Consider the following 16,809-nt stretch of genomic DNA (forward strand, 5'->3'; position numbering starts at 1 on the left):
CGGGTGTGTTGGGCGGAGGGGGCATACCTCTCAATTGTACACATTTCCACAGACTGTGCAGATGTTTGCTTGACATTTTGGTTCCATTTAGCATAGTATTGTGCTTATCTTGGAGAATACTGGCATATCACTAGAGAGCAAAGGTTAGACAGTTATGACAGACATTTGAGTTTCAGACTTCTTACCCTTCAGAGACTTAAGGCAACTGCAAGACCTGCTGTGATATCACTGTGTACATTTGTAAGTGGTATACTGCATCATTGTCCCAATTTGTGGGCCTTTGCCACACATTTCTTTCTGGCTTTGTACAGTTGACTTGCTGTGAGAGGTTAAGAGGTGTGTATGGGACTACAACGCTGACATCCATGCATGTGACCTATGACCCCACAATTTGTTAGTCATCTACATATACTGCAGTGGGTTTTGTCATCTAGGGGACTACTGCATATTCTGGGTAAAGCAAAATTTGGTGGACATTTCCTGTTGTCCCACATAGCTTTCAGTTGTCTGCTGCTATCCCTGTAGGCCACCCCATTCCCTTACATACATGCAGTGATGCCATAGATATGCTAGCACAATGTAATACAGCATTAACTTGTTAAGAAGAGTGACTTACCTTGTGCCTGCATCAGTTGTGAGGACAATGCTTGATGGCTGACTCTGTCAGATGCATGCAGTACACAGCCTATACATGGTAAGGTACAGGTAGTGTGATATGTGTGGCATCCTTTTTACTGTGTGTGTGAGTCGGAGAGAGGTGTCAGTCCCTGGGACCTAGGGTGTCAGTGTATGTGCTATGCGTTGCCTCTTTGCCAAGGTCAGGGCATAATGGGCATGCTTATGTCTGCCTACAGGGAGAGGCTCAGCGGTTTCCTCCTCCGAGTCCCCCTGTGCCTGTGTGGACCTTGGCAATGGTGTAGGGCTGTGTCCCCCTTCCCTTTGATGTTCTTGCCACAGCTGTTTACACAGGATCATATTGTGTAGCATGGCAGATACTATGACCATGTGTACACATGTGACTGGAGAGTACTGCAGGGCTCCTCCAGATATGTCAAGTCAGCGGAAACGTGACTTGAGCAGCCCAAACACATGCTCTATGATGTTTCTAGTTTGTGCGTGTGCCTCATTATGGTGTTCCTCAGTGTGTGTGTGTGTGTGTGTGTGTGTGTGTGTGTGCATTTCTGATAGGTGTCATCGCCCACAGTTCCAGTGCATAGCCAGCATCCCCCACAAGATGGCCATATGGGATGTCCCCCCTGGAAAATGCCTGGTACAGCTGTGAGGTGTGCCAGATGTGGGAGTTGTTATAACTGCCAGGGCCACAGGCACACACATTGATGATAATGCCCTGGGCATTGCACATGACCTGTCAGTTGATGGAGCGAAAGCCCTTCCGGTTGACATAGACTCTACCCTCTTCACCGGGTGGTGCTTTGATGTGGACATGGATGCAGTCTATGGCACCCAGTACATCTGGGTAGTTTGCTATATAGTGGAAGAAACGCATATTGCTTGTCCTCATTAAAGGGGTGCTGGGGAAATAAATGTGCTCACTGGCATGTTTTAGCATGACATCAAGGAACTGGTGGAGTACCCTGGATGCGGATGCCTGTGTGACCCCTAGGATGACCCCAGTAGGTCTTTGGAAAGTACCTGTAGCTAGTATTCTTAAGGCTACACATACCTTTGTTTTGACTGGGATGGGTTCCCCTCTGTTGGCTCTGTGTCTGAGATGAGGGTTGCAGAGCTCAGTGAGTTGCTGAAGTATGTCCTTGTCCAACCTGTAACGCTCTACTATCTCCAGCTCATGCAGCCCCTGAAAGGTTACCCTGGGTTGGAATACTCTTTTCCTCCTCATTCTGGGCCAGTTGTCAGCATTATCCTCATCACCACCCTCAGTTTGTAGCATGTAGAGATGTAGCAAAGCAGCAGCAGCAGCCCCTATCATTTTGTCAGTTAAAATTCCCAAGTGTGTACTCCAACGGTGCAGTCTGTGGTTAAAGTCAGACTGAAGGGTGTTTGCATACTTTATACTGGTGTGCTGCAGATGCTGCCTGTGTGATTGGCTATGATACATTCCACCTGCCAGCTATATTATTGAGGGGTTTGAATGGGCCACTGTAAGTGGCAGAGGCCTTATTAGTGATTTGTAGTTAATTTCCTTTATTCTGCTATATCCTTTGATTTTTTTCAATTTCCTCTATGTTTAAGTTCTGCTGCATGCCTCATAAACCTGTGGAGCTAGCATAAACAATGTTGAACAGAAAGGGCCCTCCCCTAAACACCATCATGCTTAGCTGTCTTCAAACCAGCTAAGCACAGCTAAGCAGCATCAGACACACCCTCTTGCTTAACTGTGCTTAACTGAGCACAAATAGAAGCCGCAGAGCTCCAAGGTGCTTAAACCAAGCATGACACAACCCCTTTTCATGTCAGCTGCTTCTTCTGCCTAAACCACCGCATTATAGCTCCTACACAGTTAGGTATCCATGGACACAGTCTCCCATTTTGCTATTCAATAAATTTAGCTCATTTACATACCCTTGCTGGCTTATACCCTAGTTACACCACTACACCGGAGCCTATGTCCTTAGAAACCACTGTTATCTGTCATTGTTGTAAGTCTGCATGCTGCCTGGTATAATGGCAAAATTAATGTTTCACATTTAATTGCCTTTCTACTAATTTCTTTTTTATTTTCTGCACAATTGCTTTTGCGCACCACTGCACCCTGCATAAACAGCCGCATATATACAAAAAAATTGTTTGATTTTTACAATTTTTCAACACTCTGGCATGCCAATGGCCATAGTTTTGGCCATTGGCATGTCTAATGAACATAATACATGCTTTACTTTAAGTCGTCATGCACCCATTTATATTTTTGCAGTAAAGTATGCAGTTACTAACTGCATACATTTATCCTGCAGACACGGCTCCAACATGAATGCCTGTCTGTTTTCTGGATCACAAATTCACCTCATTTGCATGTTCTTCACCAGCAAATGAGGTGACTTGCATTATTCCATTGCATCCATGCCAGAATAGTGTTGGAAGGCTCGTGCACACCCCCAGCACTGTTTCCTGGATTGCAAAGGCTCCGAACTCCATGTTCGAGCTGTGCCACTATTCTTACATGGAGATTAGCTCAATGTAAGCTTTTTTGAATTACCCCATGTATCTAAACCAAAACTGAAATTTTATCAAATAGATTTTGTTGCTATTAGAAATGGAATTAACTAAGCTGGACTGATCTAGAGCAATTTCTAAGTGTTGGGATATATTTTCTGATCAAATGAATCTATTAATTATCTTTTCTGATCAAATGAATCTATTAATTATCTTATATGTGGAATATGAAAGGTCATCCAGCCACTAAAAGTGATATAATGAGTGGTGAACACTGAAACTGGAAAAGATAAGTATTGAAAGAAACTATGACTTAAGTATAAGCAGTGTCCAAGTAAGGTCAAGAAAGATACATATTTAGAGGTAGCAACCTGTTTTATGAAAACCATAAAAAATATAAGAAAGGGCTTAAAGTGAGCTTAGCCTCTAACACTAAAGAAAAAAAAATCATTATTTAGACATTTAAGTAATGATAGAAAGGGACAGCAAAACAGTATTATAGGTTAGTACTAGCCCAACTGCCCATGTGGGCCATTTTAAACCTAACCTATTGATGCGTTAACAGTGCTAATCGCTGCACTACTGTGCCACTGAAAACCAAACCCACACCTTGTTTCTGTAAGTTAAACAGCTTAACCATTATACCATCCTGACTCCCTATTAGAATAATAAATGATGAAGTGTTGATTATCAAAAAGGACTGTTATCTCCTTTTTCTGAGAATTTTTTAGTATTATCAAACAATAACAATGCAGGAAGTATCAGTTATAATTAAAATAATGATAAGGGCCCAACTATAACTGTGCCTTAAAGCAGCAGAGCCCATGCAGTAAAAGGAATATTGTGTGTACTGTTATAGATTTAATGGAAAGTTGCATGCAGTAGCATTGTCAAAGTTCTTTTGAGAAAGGATATGTTCTCCAAGAATGAAAATGACATTGGTAGTAACTACATCTTGGCTGGGGAGGAGGCAGTAAATTCAATTGACAACTACTGTCTCATAAGCTTGACATGCATTGTTAATAAATGTTTTGAGAGAGTTATATACAGAATAATGGTTCAGAAGTTAAAACCAGACCTGGACATTTTCCAGCATGTTTATTTGTGGGGGAAGATCTTGTTTATCAAATGTAAAACATTTCTATCAGAAAATATGGAAAACTGTAGATATGGGGACATCAGTTGCTGTAATTTATTTGGATATCACAAAAGCATTTAATTCTATTCCCTATATGTAAATAATTAAAGTAATGTTTAAAAACATATCAAGCAGTCCATCACAAAGTGGGTAGCAACTTGGATAACTAACATAATTTTACAGTTAAAATTGATGAAGTCACGTCTGGGGACACATTACTTTCTCTGGATATATTGCAGGAGTCTGTTCTTAGTCCAGTACTGTTTCCAATATTCGTGCCTCGGTTTCCATTGACCACTGGCATTCAGATTAGTAAATCTGCAGATGATATCAAAATTGGGACAACAGTGAATTCGGCTGCTGATCAAGCCAAATGCCAAGGCTATGTAAGGGAATTATATATGTGGTTATTAAGAAATCACATGAATTTTAATGCTAGAAAAATAAATGTGTTGCATTTTGTTAAAACAATCCATGCTACTCTTATTCCATTAATAATGTCATACTTGGAAGAGAAGAAACATCAAAAAACTTAAAAATCATTGTATAAAATAGGATTGTGTGCAGGGAAAAGATGCAAATAATAGCCTAGAAGTGCTATATAATTATAACAGACATCTTATGAAGTATATCAAGTAAGGATGGAAGTGTATCTCTCATGATTTAGAAGGCAGTAGTGAGGCCTACTATTTAATATTGTGTGTCAGCATGTGTCTATAATCATTCTAAATACTGTAGATTGCAAATAATACATATGCATTTTACAAGGCAAATTGCTAAGGTTAAAGATCTGAGTTACGAGTACAGGCTGGCCAGGTTGTCATTGCATTCATTCACTTATATACTTGTAAAGGGGACCTAATATTAATGTATAGATGTGCAAACAATGACATTATGGCAGTACTGTTAGGAGCTAAACTTAGGTCACATTCACTGGGAAATAATTGTTTATTAAGTGAATAAGCCTGTTTAGAATACTTTAATAGGGGAACGATTATTTTAGGGATAGATTGTAAAACTTTGTAGTAGTTTACCATTAGTAAGAACTAGAAGCCCTGAGGTATTTATGAGTGCAGTGGACAAATGGCTTAATAAAGGTGTATATAATTACTCTCTAACCCTTACCAAACTCATGCAAGGCCTTCTTGGACACCCAAATATTGAGTCAATGAACAGTGAACATTTAATCATCTGGCAGCTGAGAGATTACAAAACCATTCAGTTAGTATACCTCAGTCCTGTGGAACAGGCAAGGCCTTTAATGCAATATGTGTGCAATGTCTGTATCATAGAACTTCATGGGGCTATGCTGTAAAATACCTGCATAGTGATGCTTTATCACTTGATACACCTGAGACAGCTCTAACTAAAAGAGGAAAAATTAAAGCCCCAGGGCAGGATGCTTTGTCACTTGATGAACCTGACACAGTTCTGACTAAAACAGGAAAAGGCAAGCGGGTCTATATTAAAATCGTGAAAAGGTGTTACATTGAATGGCTCTTCACCGACACATAAAGATCGAATGCAATAAACCGCAAATGGTCAAAACAGCAATTTCTTTCCCTGGGAAAGAAATCGTTAGTACCAAACACACACACACACACACTATTTAGAACATAACTGTGCCCCCCACACCCCCCCCAACTAAATATACAAACTCCAAGATTGCACTACAGTGGGGTAAAGGGTAATGCTATGCTTGAGCTTTTGCTATTTTCAGACTTCGGTCTTAATGTGTCATTGAAGAGGCATTCGATGTAACACCTTTTCGTGATTTTAATATAGACCCAAGGTAAGGCCCTAGTGCAGGATGCTTTATCACTTGATGAACCTGAGACAGTTCTAAGTAAAACTGGGAAAAGTAAGGCCCCAGAGCAGGATGCTTTATAACATGATGAACCTTAGGCAGTTCTATCTATAACAGGGAAAGTTAAGGCCCCAGGGCAGGATGCTTTATCGCTTGATGAACCTGAGACAGTTCTAGCTAAAACAGGGAACCATATGGCACCTGTTAGTATATCTCAGTCCTGTGGAACAGGTGGGGCCTTGAATGCAATGTGTGTACAATGTCTGTATCATAGAACTTCATGGGGCTATGCTGTAAAATACCTGACTAGTGATGCTTTATCACTTAATGAACCTGAGGCAGTTCTAAGTAAAACTGGGAAAAGTAAGGCCCCAGAGCAGGATGCTTTATAACATGATGAACCTTAGGCAGTTCTATCTATAACAGGGAAAGTTAAGGCCCCAGGGCAGGATGCTTTATCGCTTGATGAACCTGAGACAGTTCTAGCTAAAACAGGGAACCATATGGCACCTGTTAGTATATCTCAGTCCTGTGGAACAGGTGGGGCCTTGAATGCAATGTGTGTACAATGTCTGTGTCATAGAACTTCATGGGGCTATGCTGTAAAATACCTGACTAGTGATGCTTTATCACTTAATGAACCTGAGGCAGTTCTAACTAAAACAGGGAAAATTAAGGCCCCAGGGCAGGACACTTTATCACTTGATGAACCCAAGGCAATTCTAATTAAAACAGGGAAAGTTAAGGCCCAAGGGCAGGATGCTTTAACACTCAATGAACCCAAGGGAGTTCTAATGAACAGAGGGAATGTTAAGGCCCTAAGGCAGGATGCTTTATCACTTGATGGACCTGAAGCAGTTCTAACTAAAAGATGTAACATTAAGGCCTCAGGGCAGGATGCTTTATCACTTTATAAACCTGAGATAGTTCCAATTAAAACAGGGAAAGTTAAGGCCCAAAGGCCTTAATATTTCTAAAACTATGGTATTACCTGTGAGCTCCAATATCTCTCACAACCTTAAGGAAAAATATTATTTTATGATTCCCCAAACTTCTATAAAATATCTGAGGATTAAAATTACTCTTAATATAAAATAAACTGTTTTCCTGGGTTATGAACAGATTTCCACAATGTGTAGTATTTTTTTCCACTCATTGTGGAGATTTAAGTTTAGATTTTCAACAAAGGATTTTGGCAGTAAAGGCATTTATTCTCCCACAAATTTTATACCTAGCACAAGCTAGACCAGGGTCTCCACACCCAGTGTTTTATAGTAAGCTCATTAATCAGATTTCAGCATTTTTTTGGAAGGCTAAGCACAACAGGTTTTCTTGAAGAATCCTTACATTACTCAGTATGTCAACTGGATTAGGAGTTCCGGAACCAGAGTTATATTTTCAAGCTGTTAACTTAAAAATGTTTGACAACATATTGAGCCCTAATTTCTCTGCCATTTAGAAGTATATTTTTATGTTTAAAGTGCAGGGTTATGTGAGGCTTTACAAGGCACTTTTTAGTGATCAGGAAGGTATAACAGGATTATAAGGGATTAATTTAACAGATGATAGTGAATATGGAGCAAATACTAACATATTTAACATTATCATTTGCAAATAGGAGATCCAACCAATATCCCTATGTTTGTCATGGAGGTCAAGAGATCTGGAAATTAAGCAATGGCTCAATGGATAGCTACCTGCAGTATATTGGGAATAGTCAATCATTCATAAATAGTCTTATCTTCTGGGATGAATTTATGCAACATTATCTTATGTCTGAAGGAGATATTTTAACATTTAATAAATTAGAATTGAAAAAAAAACAGTTAAAAATATATAACATCCCAAACACAGAATGACCCCAAATTGTTTATGTCAATTTTTTTAAGCCAAATTTAAAGGTTCCAGACTGAGGCAAAATGTTAGTCTCGCTTTTTTCACTTTGCTGGGATACTTTAATAAGGAATATGAGAAGATACTTAAGAAGTGGGAGACAGAATTAGTCAAGACAGTGAATGACGGGGTTTGATCAATGGCTATTTAAACAAATTTTGTTATGCTAGTGCAAATGTTCACTGTGTCTGCCAGGGCGGTTCCCTTTTTTTGGAGGTGTGAATATCCAACTTTGCGGGATTGGAAACATATTTTTTTTAGAATGCCCCAAGATAGAAACTGTAAGAAGTCAGAAAATGGACTTATTAGAGACACTGCTTCCTTGAACACATCTTTGTGATTTCAGAATACTAAGTTATGCCACCAAACTAAGTAGATTACTCAAACATATTCATATTAATATTAAGATATACTATTTTTATGAACATAATAAGCTGAGACAGTAAAAATATAGGTATCATAAATGAGTCAGTAAAGGCCATTTTAATATATCATCTATGTTTCCTGGAATATAAATGTCAGAAAAATATGTATTAGTGTGTGTATTAGTAATATGCTTAGTGCATTAAGGCTTGAAAAGGGTTAACACATTTATTCTATTTCACACTGCATAAAATCTGTACAAATTGCAGAAGCTTTCTAACCTTGTATTGTCATGAAATATGCGCAGCTATAATCTTTGCTTATGCTTTGGAAATTTACAGGGAAACAGATAATTTCTGCTTGTGTCAGGAAAATAATGAATAGATGTATCACTTGTATAAATCTTATGAGACTTAGACAAGGAGTTCCGCTTGTGCTGTGAGAAAATATGCAGCTGCAGAAGCTATAGATAATCAGAACAAAGACTGCTTGAAAATATGAACTGCAATCAGCATTTGCTTGTGCCTAAGCTAGAAAAGTACCTTGAAATGTAACACATATATTAGAACTACACAATAGAAGCTTGTAATGGGCTAGAGCCCACCAAGGCCAGGTTGTTTTTCTCAAAATGTTTTTCATAAATCCAGTCATGTCAGCAGAAAATAACATCTGCTGTAGAACAATACTGAAAGTTGTGTTTGATTACGTCAACCATAGAATTCAATGTCTTGTAGAACAGTATAAGAATAGCATACTTCCTGTTAGTAGTTAGGCAAAATCCTGTATTTGCATGTTTTTGTCTCCTTGCAGCAAGTTATTAAATGTGCCTTATCTGAACCTTACGTGTATTGGTCTTTGAAGATTTTTCCTTTGACAGATTGGTCCTTCGGACCGGAAACCCTCACTTCGCCTTGGAACAGACAGGCCAGGTGGCTTGAAACCGTACAGGGAAGAAACCACATCGGTTCTTCTTATTTGAAAAGCCCTCCGACAAAAGATGCCAGCCACTTTCTGATCTGCGACTGAAGGACGGGTTTTTACAAACCAGGTGATCAATCACGAAGGTTCAGGTAAGGTGAATCTTTTTTTTCTGTTTTAGATCAGGGACTAGATTTGTATTGTTTTTGTCAGGACTGTAGTTTTACAAGTCAGGGACAGAAAAGATTACTGTCTTGTCATAGATCAGGGAAACAGAGTAGGTAGGCAGTCATTCTGAAGAGACTATAACAAAATCCGTGGTACCACGTTAAAAATAAGGAGTTACGTAATGATTGAAAAGGGTAGAACAAAATGGGTAATAATTGCACAAAAAGACCCCAAAATCTGCCATTAACCGAAGATGCAAGATACATGCAGTCACAGCGTGCTGATAATATTAAATACTACTCAAAGTGGGTTAATAAGTTTGAATTTGACAGTAAATTGGAAAAATCCTCGCTTGTCAAACTTGTCAAATAGCTTAAAACCGATTCCAAAGGTTGGGTAAAAAAGCAGTGCCAATTAGGAATTCCTCAGGCACACAGGTGGATTGAGGAAGTAAACCATAGGGAACAAAATAACAATAATTCAAAAGCAATGTTTTTAGATAAGGAGGACAATAACTTAGTAATAGCATCGGCCCCTCCGCCCACCTTACCAGAGTATGAAGCAAGTGAACAAGTTAGTCCACCCCCGCGATATCCTGCTGCCACTGTAAACAGAGACACTACAAAAGCAAAACAGTTTATTAGAGATCCTATCGAGACCAGGTCTCAAACACGGGTAGGTAACTCAAAAGGGGACATTGAATTATATCAAATGGGTAGGAATTCATGATCTATTAGTGAAGGAAAAATATGCCCACTCATAGAAGTACCTAATCCTCAGGCAGGGCAAGAAGGTCAGGATCCAACTATTCTAGTGTATAGACCCTGGACTCCGGAAGACATCCGGAAAGCCACTGAGGCAATTCCCCATCCAAAAGTTAATTTTAGAACATTCTTAGAATTTTTACAAGGAATGAGGCTAAGTTATAATTTAAATGGAGAAGAGGTAGAAAAAGTAGTCAGACAAATCGTGGGACCAGATTGGCACATGATTAGTGGCAACTGGAATCCCAGTGATGCAGCACACAGACCCCTCCCACATAGCAGCGCAGAACTAGACAAAAGAGTAAAAGGTCTTGCAGACCGCATCTCTGAGAAATGGAAGCCTAGGACAGACTGGACATGCATTAATCAATGCATCCAACAAGAAGGTGAAACTACTGACAGATATTATGCCAGACTGTTAGAATGTTTTAATAACCATTGTGGAATGCAGGTTCCTGAAGATCAGACACAAGATTCCCCATATGAGCAGCAGTTAAAGAATGCATTTTTGAAAGGCAGCATTGCACCCATAAGCAGTTTTATTACAAAGCACATGGTAGATCATCGTACAAGCAGGTTACAGTCATTACCTGAATATGCTAGGCATGCCGAAAGGCATTTTAATAGCAAAAAGAAAAAGAAAGCCCAAGTATTTTCTGTAGAAGATGGAGCAGAAGTCTATGTAGTACAGTTCGGGAAAAAGGGCAAGAGAAATGCCCAGGGAAACAAACAATCTGATCAGCGATCAGAGGACTTTGAAGGGCGAAAGAAAAGGGGTGAATGTTTTAAATGCAGTAAAAAGGGACACTTGGCAAGGGATTGCAAGAAAAACAAGAAAGCAACCACGGAAGACAAGGAGGGTGAGGACTGACTATATGATAGTCAAGAATCACTAGAAGGGGATAGCAGAGAAAGGACAAATGAGAATGTGAGAGAAGGAGTAGAGGTGTGACAGAAGAAATAGAGGAAGTGCAGGAAGTTACAGATAGTGAAGAAAATGAAATATTGGATTTAGCTTTATTGAGCTTAGAGCTCTATATAGCAGACACAAAACCAGAAGTTACACTCCTGGTAGAAGGGAGGGAGGCCAAATTCTTGTGTGACTCAGGGGCATCACGGACCCTGATACATCCCTGCAAACTGCCAGAGAATTCAGAGTCACCTGATTACATACTAGTGAAAGCAGCTGATGGACAGCTGTATCGGGAGCCCCTCTCCTATAATATTGCAATAACTGATCCTGTTTCAGGATTGACCCAGAAAAGCAAAATTGTTTCCTCAAAATGCTCAGTAAACCTCTTGGGCAGAGACCTTATGCAGCTATTTTGTATAGCAGTAGTTCCGACTATGCAGGGTATGGAAGCACAGCAACAAATTGATACCTCTGCAGTGCAATCGGAAGGTGAAATGTTCTATTGGTACAGCCAGGACTTGGTTACAACTGGTCCAGGGGCAGTGACCGAAGAGTTGATGAACATAGCCATCAGCAAGTTCCCCTCCCTTGACACTGATAAACAACATTTGTTGCACTGTACACTGTATTACTGTAACACACCAGGACCTGACAAGGAATATGAGCAAAAATTGTTTGGAAATCGTGCAAACAGATTGATATTATGTAATATGTACTGGGACATGGAAGGGAACAGTGTAGCCAGCTGTTCATTGCCCCAGGAGTTCTTTGCACTTTATAAATCTAATTTATTACCACATGTTAGCTTAACTAAGGACAAGAATATAACATGGGTAGACTTAGGAGAAAAAGTCACAAGATGGGAAAAGCAGACAGAGTTAGAACTGTCAGAACAGGGAATACAAATACAGAAGCTGAATTGGATAACTCAGACCCACCCAGCCGTGCACTTGCAGTCTAGCAAGGACAGCTGATTAGCACTCCTATTAAAGGAGGAAGAGAATGCCTTACAGAATATACCAGAAACTCTTTGGTCAACAGGAAAGTCAGATGTAGGACTTATTCTTACAGCGGGACCAGTTACTATCATGCCAAAGTCAGCATTTAGACCACAGAAAAGACAGTATCCCCTAAGAAAAGATGCAGAGGTAGGAATCAAACCTATTATAGCAGCTTTACTTAGGGAAGGGGTACTGGTGGAATCTCCTGATTCACCATGTAACACACCCTTATTTCCTGTTAAAAAAACAAATGGAGAATGGCATATGGTCCAAGATTTACAAGCTGTAAATGATGCAGTAATACCAAGGACACGTACAGTGCCAGACCCACACACCCTGTTGAATGATTTAAAACCTCAGCAGAAATATTTTTCTGTGGTAGATATCAGCAATGCGTTCTTTTCGATACCGATACACCCTGACAGCCAATATTGGTTTGCATTCACATTTCAGGAGAAAGGTATACATATCACGACTACCACAGGGATATTGTGAAAGTCTGACAATATTCTCACAAGAAATGGCAAGCAACTTGGTGGGATTTACCCCACCAAGAGGCAGTCAGATTTTACTTTATGTTGATGATATCCTGCTGGTGGCTCCCACCCAGCAAGATTGCAAAGAAGATACCATAGCGCTATTACAATTTTTAGCCACTGAAGGACATAAAGTAAACAAAAATAAACTGCAGCTTTGGAAAAAACAAGTCAAATACCTAGGAGATGAGGACAGAAAAGTAGTGATTTTGCAAGCACCAAAACCCACTACCAAGAAGGAAATGATGTCCTTCCTGGGTACGACTAATTTTTGCTGGAGCTGGATTCCAAACTATGCCTTGGAATCTGCACTGCTGACTAACCTGATATATAAAAAGCTTATGTCAGCACAGGATTTGTTACAATGGACACCAGAAGCAGAATCTGCTTTCTGCAAACTGAAACAGTTAATAGCGTCCTCATTAGTTTTAGGATTACCAAACTATCATAAACGTTTTTTCCAAATTGTAAATTGTAAGCAAAGTTATATGACATCAGTGTTAACACAGCAGCATGGGGACAAGCAACGCCCTATTGCTTATTATTCATCACAACTAGACCCAGTGGCACGGTCTTTACCCCACTGTGTACAAGCAGCAGTTGCAGCTGCAATGGCAATACAGGCTTCGGCCTCAGTAGTTTTGTTCCACCCTCTCACATTGAGAGTGCCTCATGCAGTCGCAATTATTTTACTGCAAGAGAAGGCAGCATATCTTTCCCCTGCTAGACATCTTTCCTGTATAACTATATTGTTGAGCCAACCTCATATGACAATTGAACGATGCATGACTTTAAACCCTTCTACCTTGCTCCCAACCCCTGGAGATGGCACACCACACAGCTGCCTGCAGGTGATTGAGCAAAAGTCACTCCCTAGAAAAGATCTCATGGATGTCCCCTTGGATGATGCCGAGGTGACATACTATGTGGATGGCTCGTGCAAAAGGGGTCCTACAGGACAGAACCTAGTAGGATATGCAGTAGTTTCTGATACTGAGATTATAGAAGTGAAACCATTACCACACAATTTGTCTGCACAGGCAGCAGAATTGATTGCCTTGACCTGGGCATGTACCTTAGCAAAGGGTAAATGTGTGAACATTTTTACTGACAGCCAGTACGCTTTTTCTACTGTACATGTTTTTGTGCAACAGTGGAAAAATCGAGGAATGATAACATCTACTGGCAAACCAATCAATCATGCACAGTTTATTTTAGCTCTTTTAGAATCTATTCAGTTACCTCAGAAAGTAGCTATTTGGAAATGCACAGCTCATACCAAACAACAGGATAGGATTTCAAAAGGTAATGCGAGAGCTGATACAGCTGCAAAACAGGCAGCTTCAGACGTATTTCTTTTAAATGAGGAATTACAACCCTCTGAGATTTTAGACTTAGAAATGTTAAAGACAATGCAGACACTTACTACGCAGTCTGAAAAACAAAGATGGGTAAGACGAGGAGCAATTCTCGAATAGATTTGGCATTCTGGAAAGGATCTACAGTGACAACGGTACACACTTTGTAAACCAAACCATACAGCAGTTAAATAAACATTTTGGTATTTCTTTAAAAAATCATTGTGCATATCATCTGCAATCTGCAGGGTTTGTTGAGAGGCATAATAGGATTTTAAAGAGTAAGTTAAGAAAGTTAATAGCAGAAACAAAGAGAAATTGGGTGTATTGTCTGCCCCTGGCACTGTTGAGCATGAGAACTGTTTCGAATGCAAAAATATTGACTCCTTTTGAAAAATTATTTGGAAGGGCTTATTGTATACCTCAGTGGAAACCTCTCATGCTCGCAGACCAGGAAGCCGACTGTACACTAGCAGAGTATATGAGAAATTTGTTGAATTCTAAACATTTATTGCAGTCAAATTCTGTTTCAGATAAAGAACAAACCAGACCATCAGAAGTGGCAGTGGCTCCAGGAACCTGGATCTGGGTGAAGACAATAAAATAGAAGAATTGGACGTCACCAAAGTGGGATGGTCCATATCAAGTGCTTCTGTCGACACCCACTGCAGTCAAAATCGCAGAGCGTGCTTCGTGGATCCAATAATCTTTTTGTTGTGGCTATTCCTTTTTTCAGCCACACAAACTGAACTGAAGCGTTACTCATAAACTGGCACCCAAACTTCAACACTTACCAGGCAATTAAATATGTGTATGCTGAGACTTTCAATGTTTCGAATTGCTGGATTTGCACAGCTTTGCCGACAGCATACTGGGGGTTATTAATGACTACAGTCCCTCTAGGGGTCAACAAGACCTGGGAAAACTTGATTTATGATACCTCAACCATTACATCACAAGATAAAATAGCATTGCACTTCTCTATTCCACAAAAGGGAACTGTGTGTTTTTATAAAAATGATACTGTTCAGGTGGGTTGGAGCAATTGCAATGTGACTGTTCCTTATAAATGTTACAGTAAAGCTAACAATGCAGGTTCTTATTGTAATACAAACTATGATTCATTTCTTGAATTGATGCACAAAACAATTGATGAAGTAAAACATAATTCTGTTCTCTATAAACAACTGTCTATAATTGATAGAAAAATGTTTCATGCAGGACAAGTGTATATTCATAGCAACGTTACTACTAAAGTAGAGGACTGTTATTTTGTATGTGGCAGAAAGGCATATAAGTGGTTACCTGAGAATTGGTCCGGCAGTTGTTTTTGGGCTACCTGGTCCCGGCCATATGACACACTGCAGTTTTGACTCGAGGAAAAATTTGGAATGTCTGAGAAGTCGTCAAGAAACCTGTAAACCCAGTGGGGCAAATCGATGCGCGTTGGAAAAACCATCATTCTATAGGCAATGGACTGACACACATGGACTTGAGTGATAGTGTTACATTGAGGGCAGGCATATTACCAGCATATGAAGCAGTGAAATTGATCTGGGAGCTGAGAAAACTGTCTAAACTTCTCGAAGTACTGAGTAATGCAACTTTTTCCGCTCTCGAATTGATGACTGATGAACTGAATGCCATGAGAACTGTAGTCCTTCAAAACCGCATGGCTCTTGACTTCACCCTAGCGGCGAGAGGCGGTACTTGAACTTTAATCCAGGAGGAGTGCTATTCATATATTCCTGACCATAAATACGAGATAGACAATCACCTTGAGGTAATTCAGCAAGTGTCAGCCATGACCAAACCAGGACCAAACCCACTGACGGACTTTTTCCAGAAATGGTTTGGGGGGTGGGGTACTATCCTAATGAACATCCTGATTGCCATTTGTGTAGGAATGATCCTACTGGGAGTATGTGTTTGCTGTGGCATCCCCTGCATGAAAAGACTGATTAAAGACTTTATAGACATGTCAGTTTCTGAAACCTTATATCAAAGTACTGAGTTTGAAAAACTGCTAAAAGATTGAAAATGTTTTCATAAGTTTAAATTGAATGACTCTCTTAACTGCAAATCCTAAGTGGGAAGAGGTTAATAGAAGAAAAACTGTTTATGCTTATTTTGAAAGTAGAATAAAAGTATTAAAAGGGGGGAAATGTCAGAAAAATATGTATTAGTGTGTGTATTAGTAATATGCTTAGTGCATTTAAGGCTTGAAAAGAGTTAACACATTTATTCTATTTCACACTGCATAAAATCTGTACAAATTGCAGAAGCTTTCTAACCTTGTATTGTCATGAAATATGCGCAGCTATAATCTTTGCTTATGTTTTGGAAATTTACAGGGAACCAGATAATTTCTGCTTGTGTCAGGAAAATAATGAATAGATGTATCACTTGTATAAATGTTATGAGACTTAGACAAGGAGTTCCGCTTGTGCTGTGAGAAAATATGCAGCTGCAGAAGCTATAGATAATCAGAACAAAGACTGCTTGAAAATATGAACTGCAATTAGCATTTGCTTGTGCCTAAGCTAGAAAAGTACCTTGAAATGTAACACATGTATTAGAACTACAAAATAGAAGCTTGTAACGGGCTAGAGCACACCAAGGCCAGGTTGTTTTTCTCAAAATGTTTTTCATAAATCCAGTCATGTCAGCAGAAAATCTGAGTAACATCTGCTGTAGAACAGTATTGAAAGTTGTGTTTGATTACGTCAACCATAGAAGGCAATGTCTTGTAGAACAGTATAAGAATAGCATACTTCCTGTTAGTAGTTAGGAAAAATCCTGTATTTGCATGTTTTTGTCT

This window comes from Protopterus annectens, chromosome 2.part1 (genome assembly GCF_019279795.1).
Source record: "Protopterus annectens isolate FY-2018-M chromosome 2.part1, PAN1.0, whole genome shotgun sequence".
Taxonomy (NCBI): Eukaryota; Metazoa; Chordata; order Ceratodontiformes; family Protopteridae; genus Protopterus; species Protopterus annectens.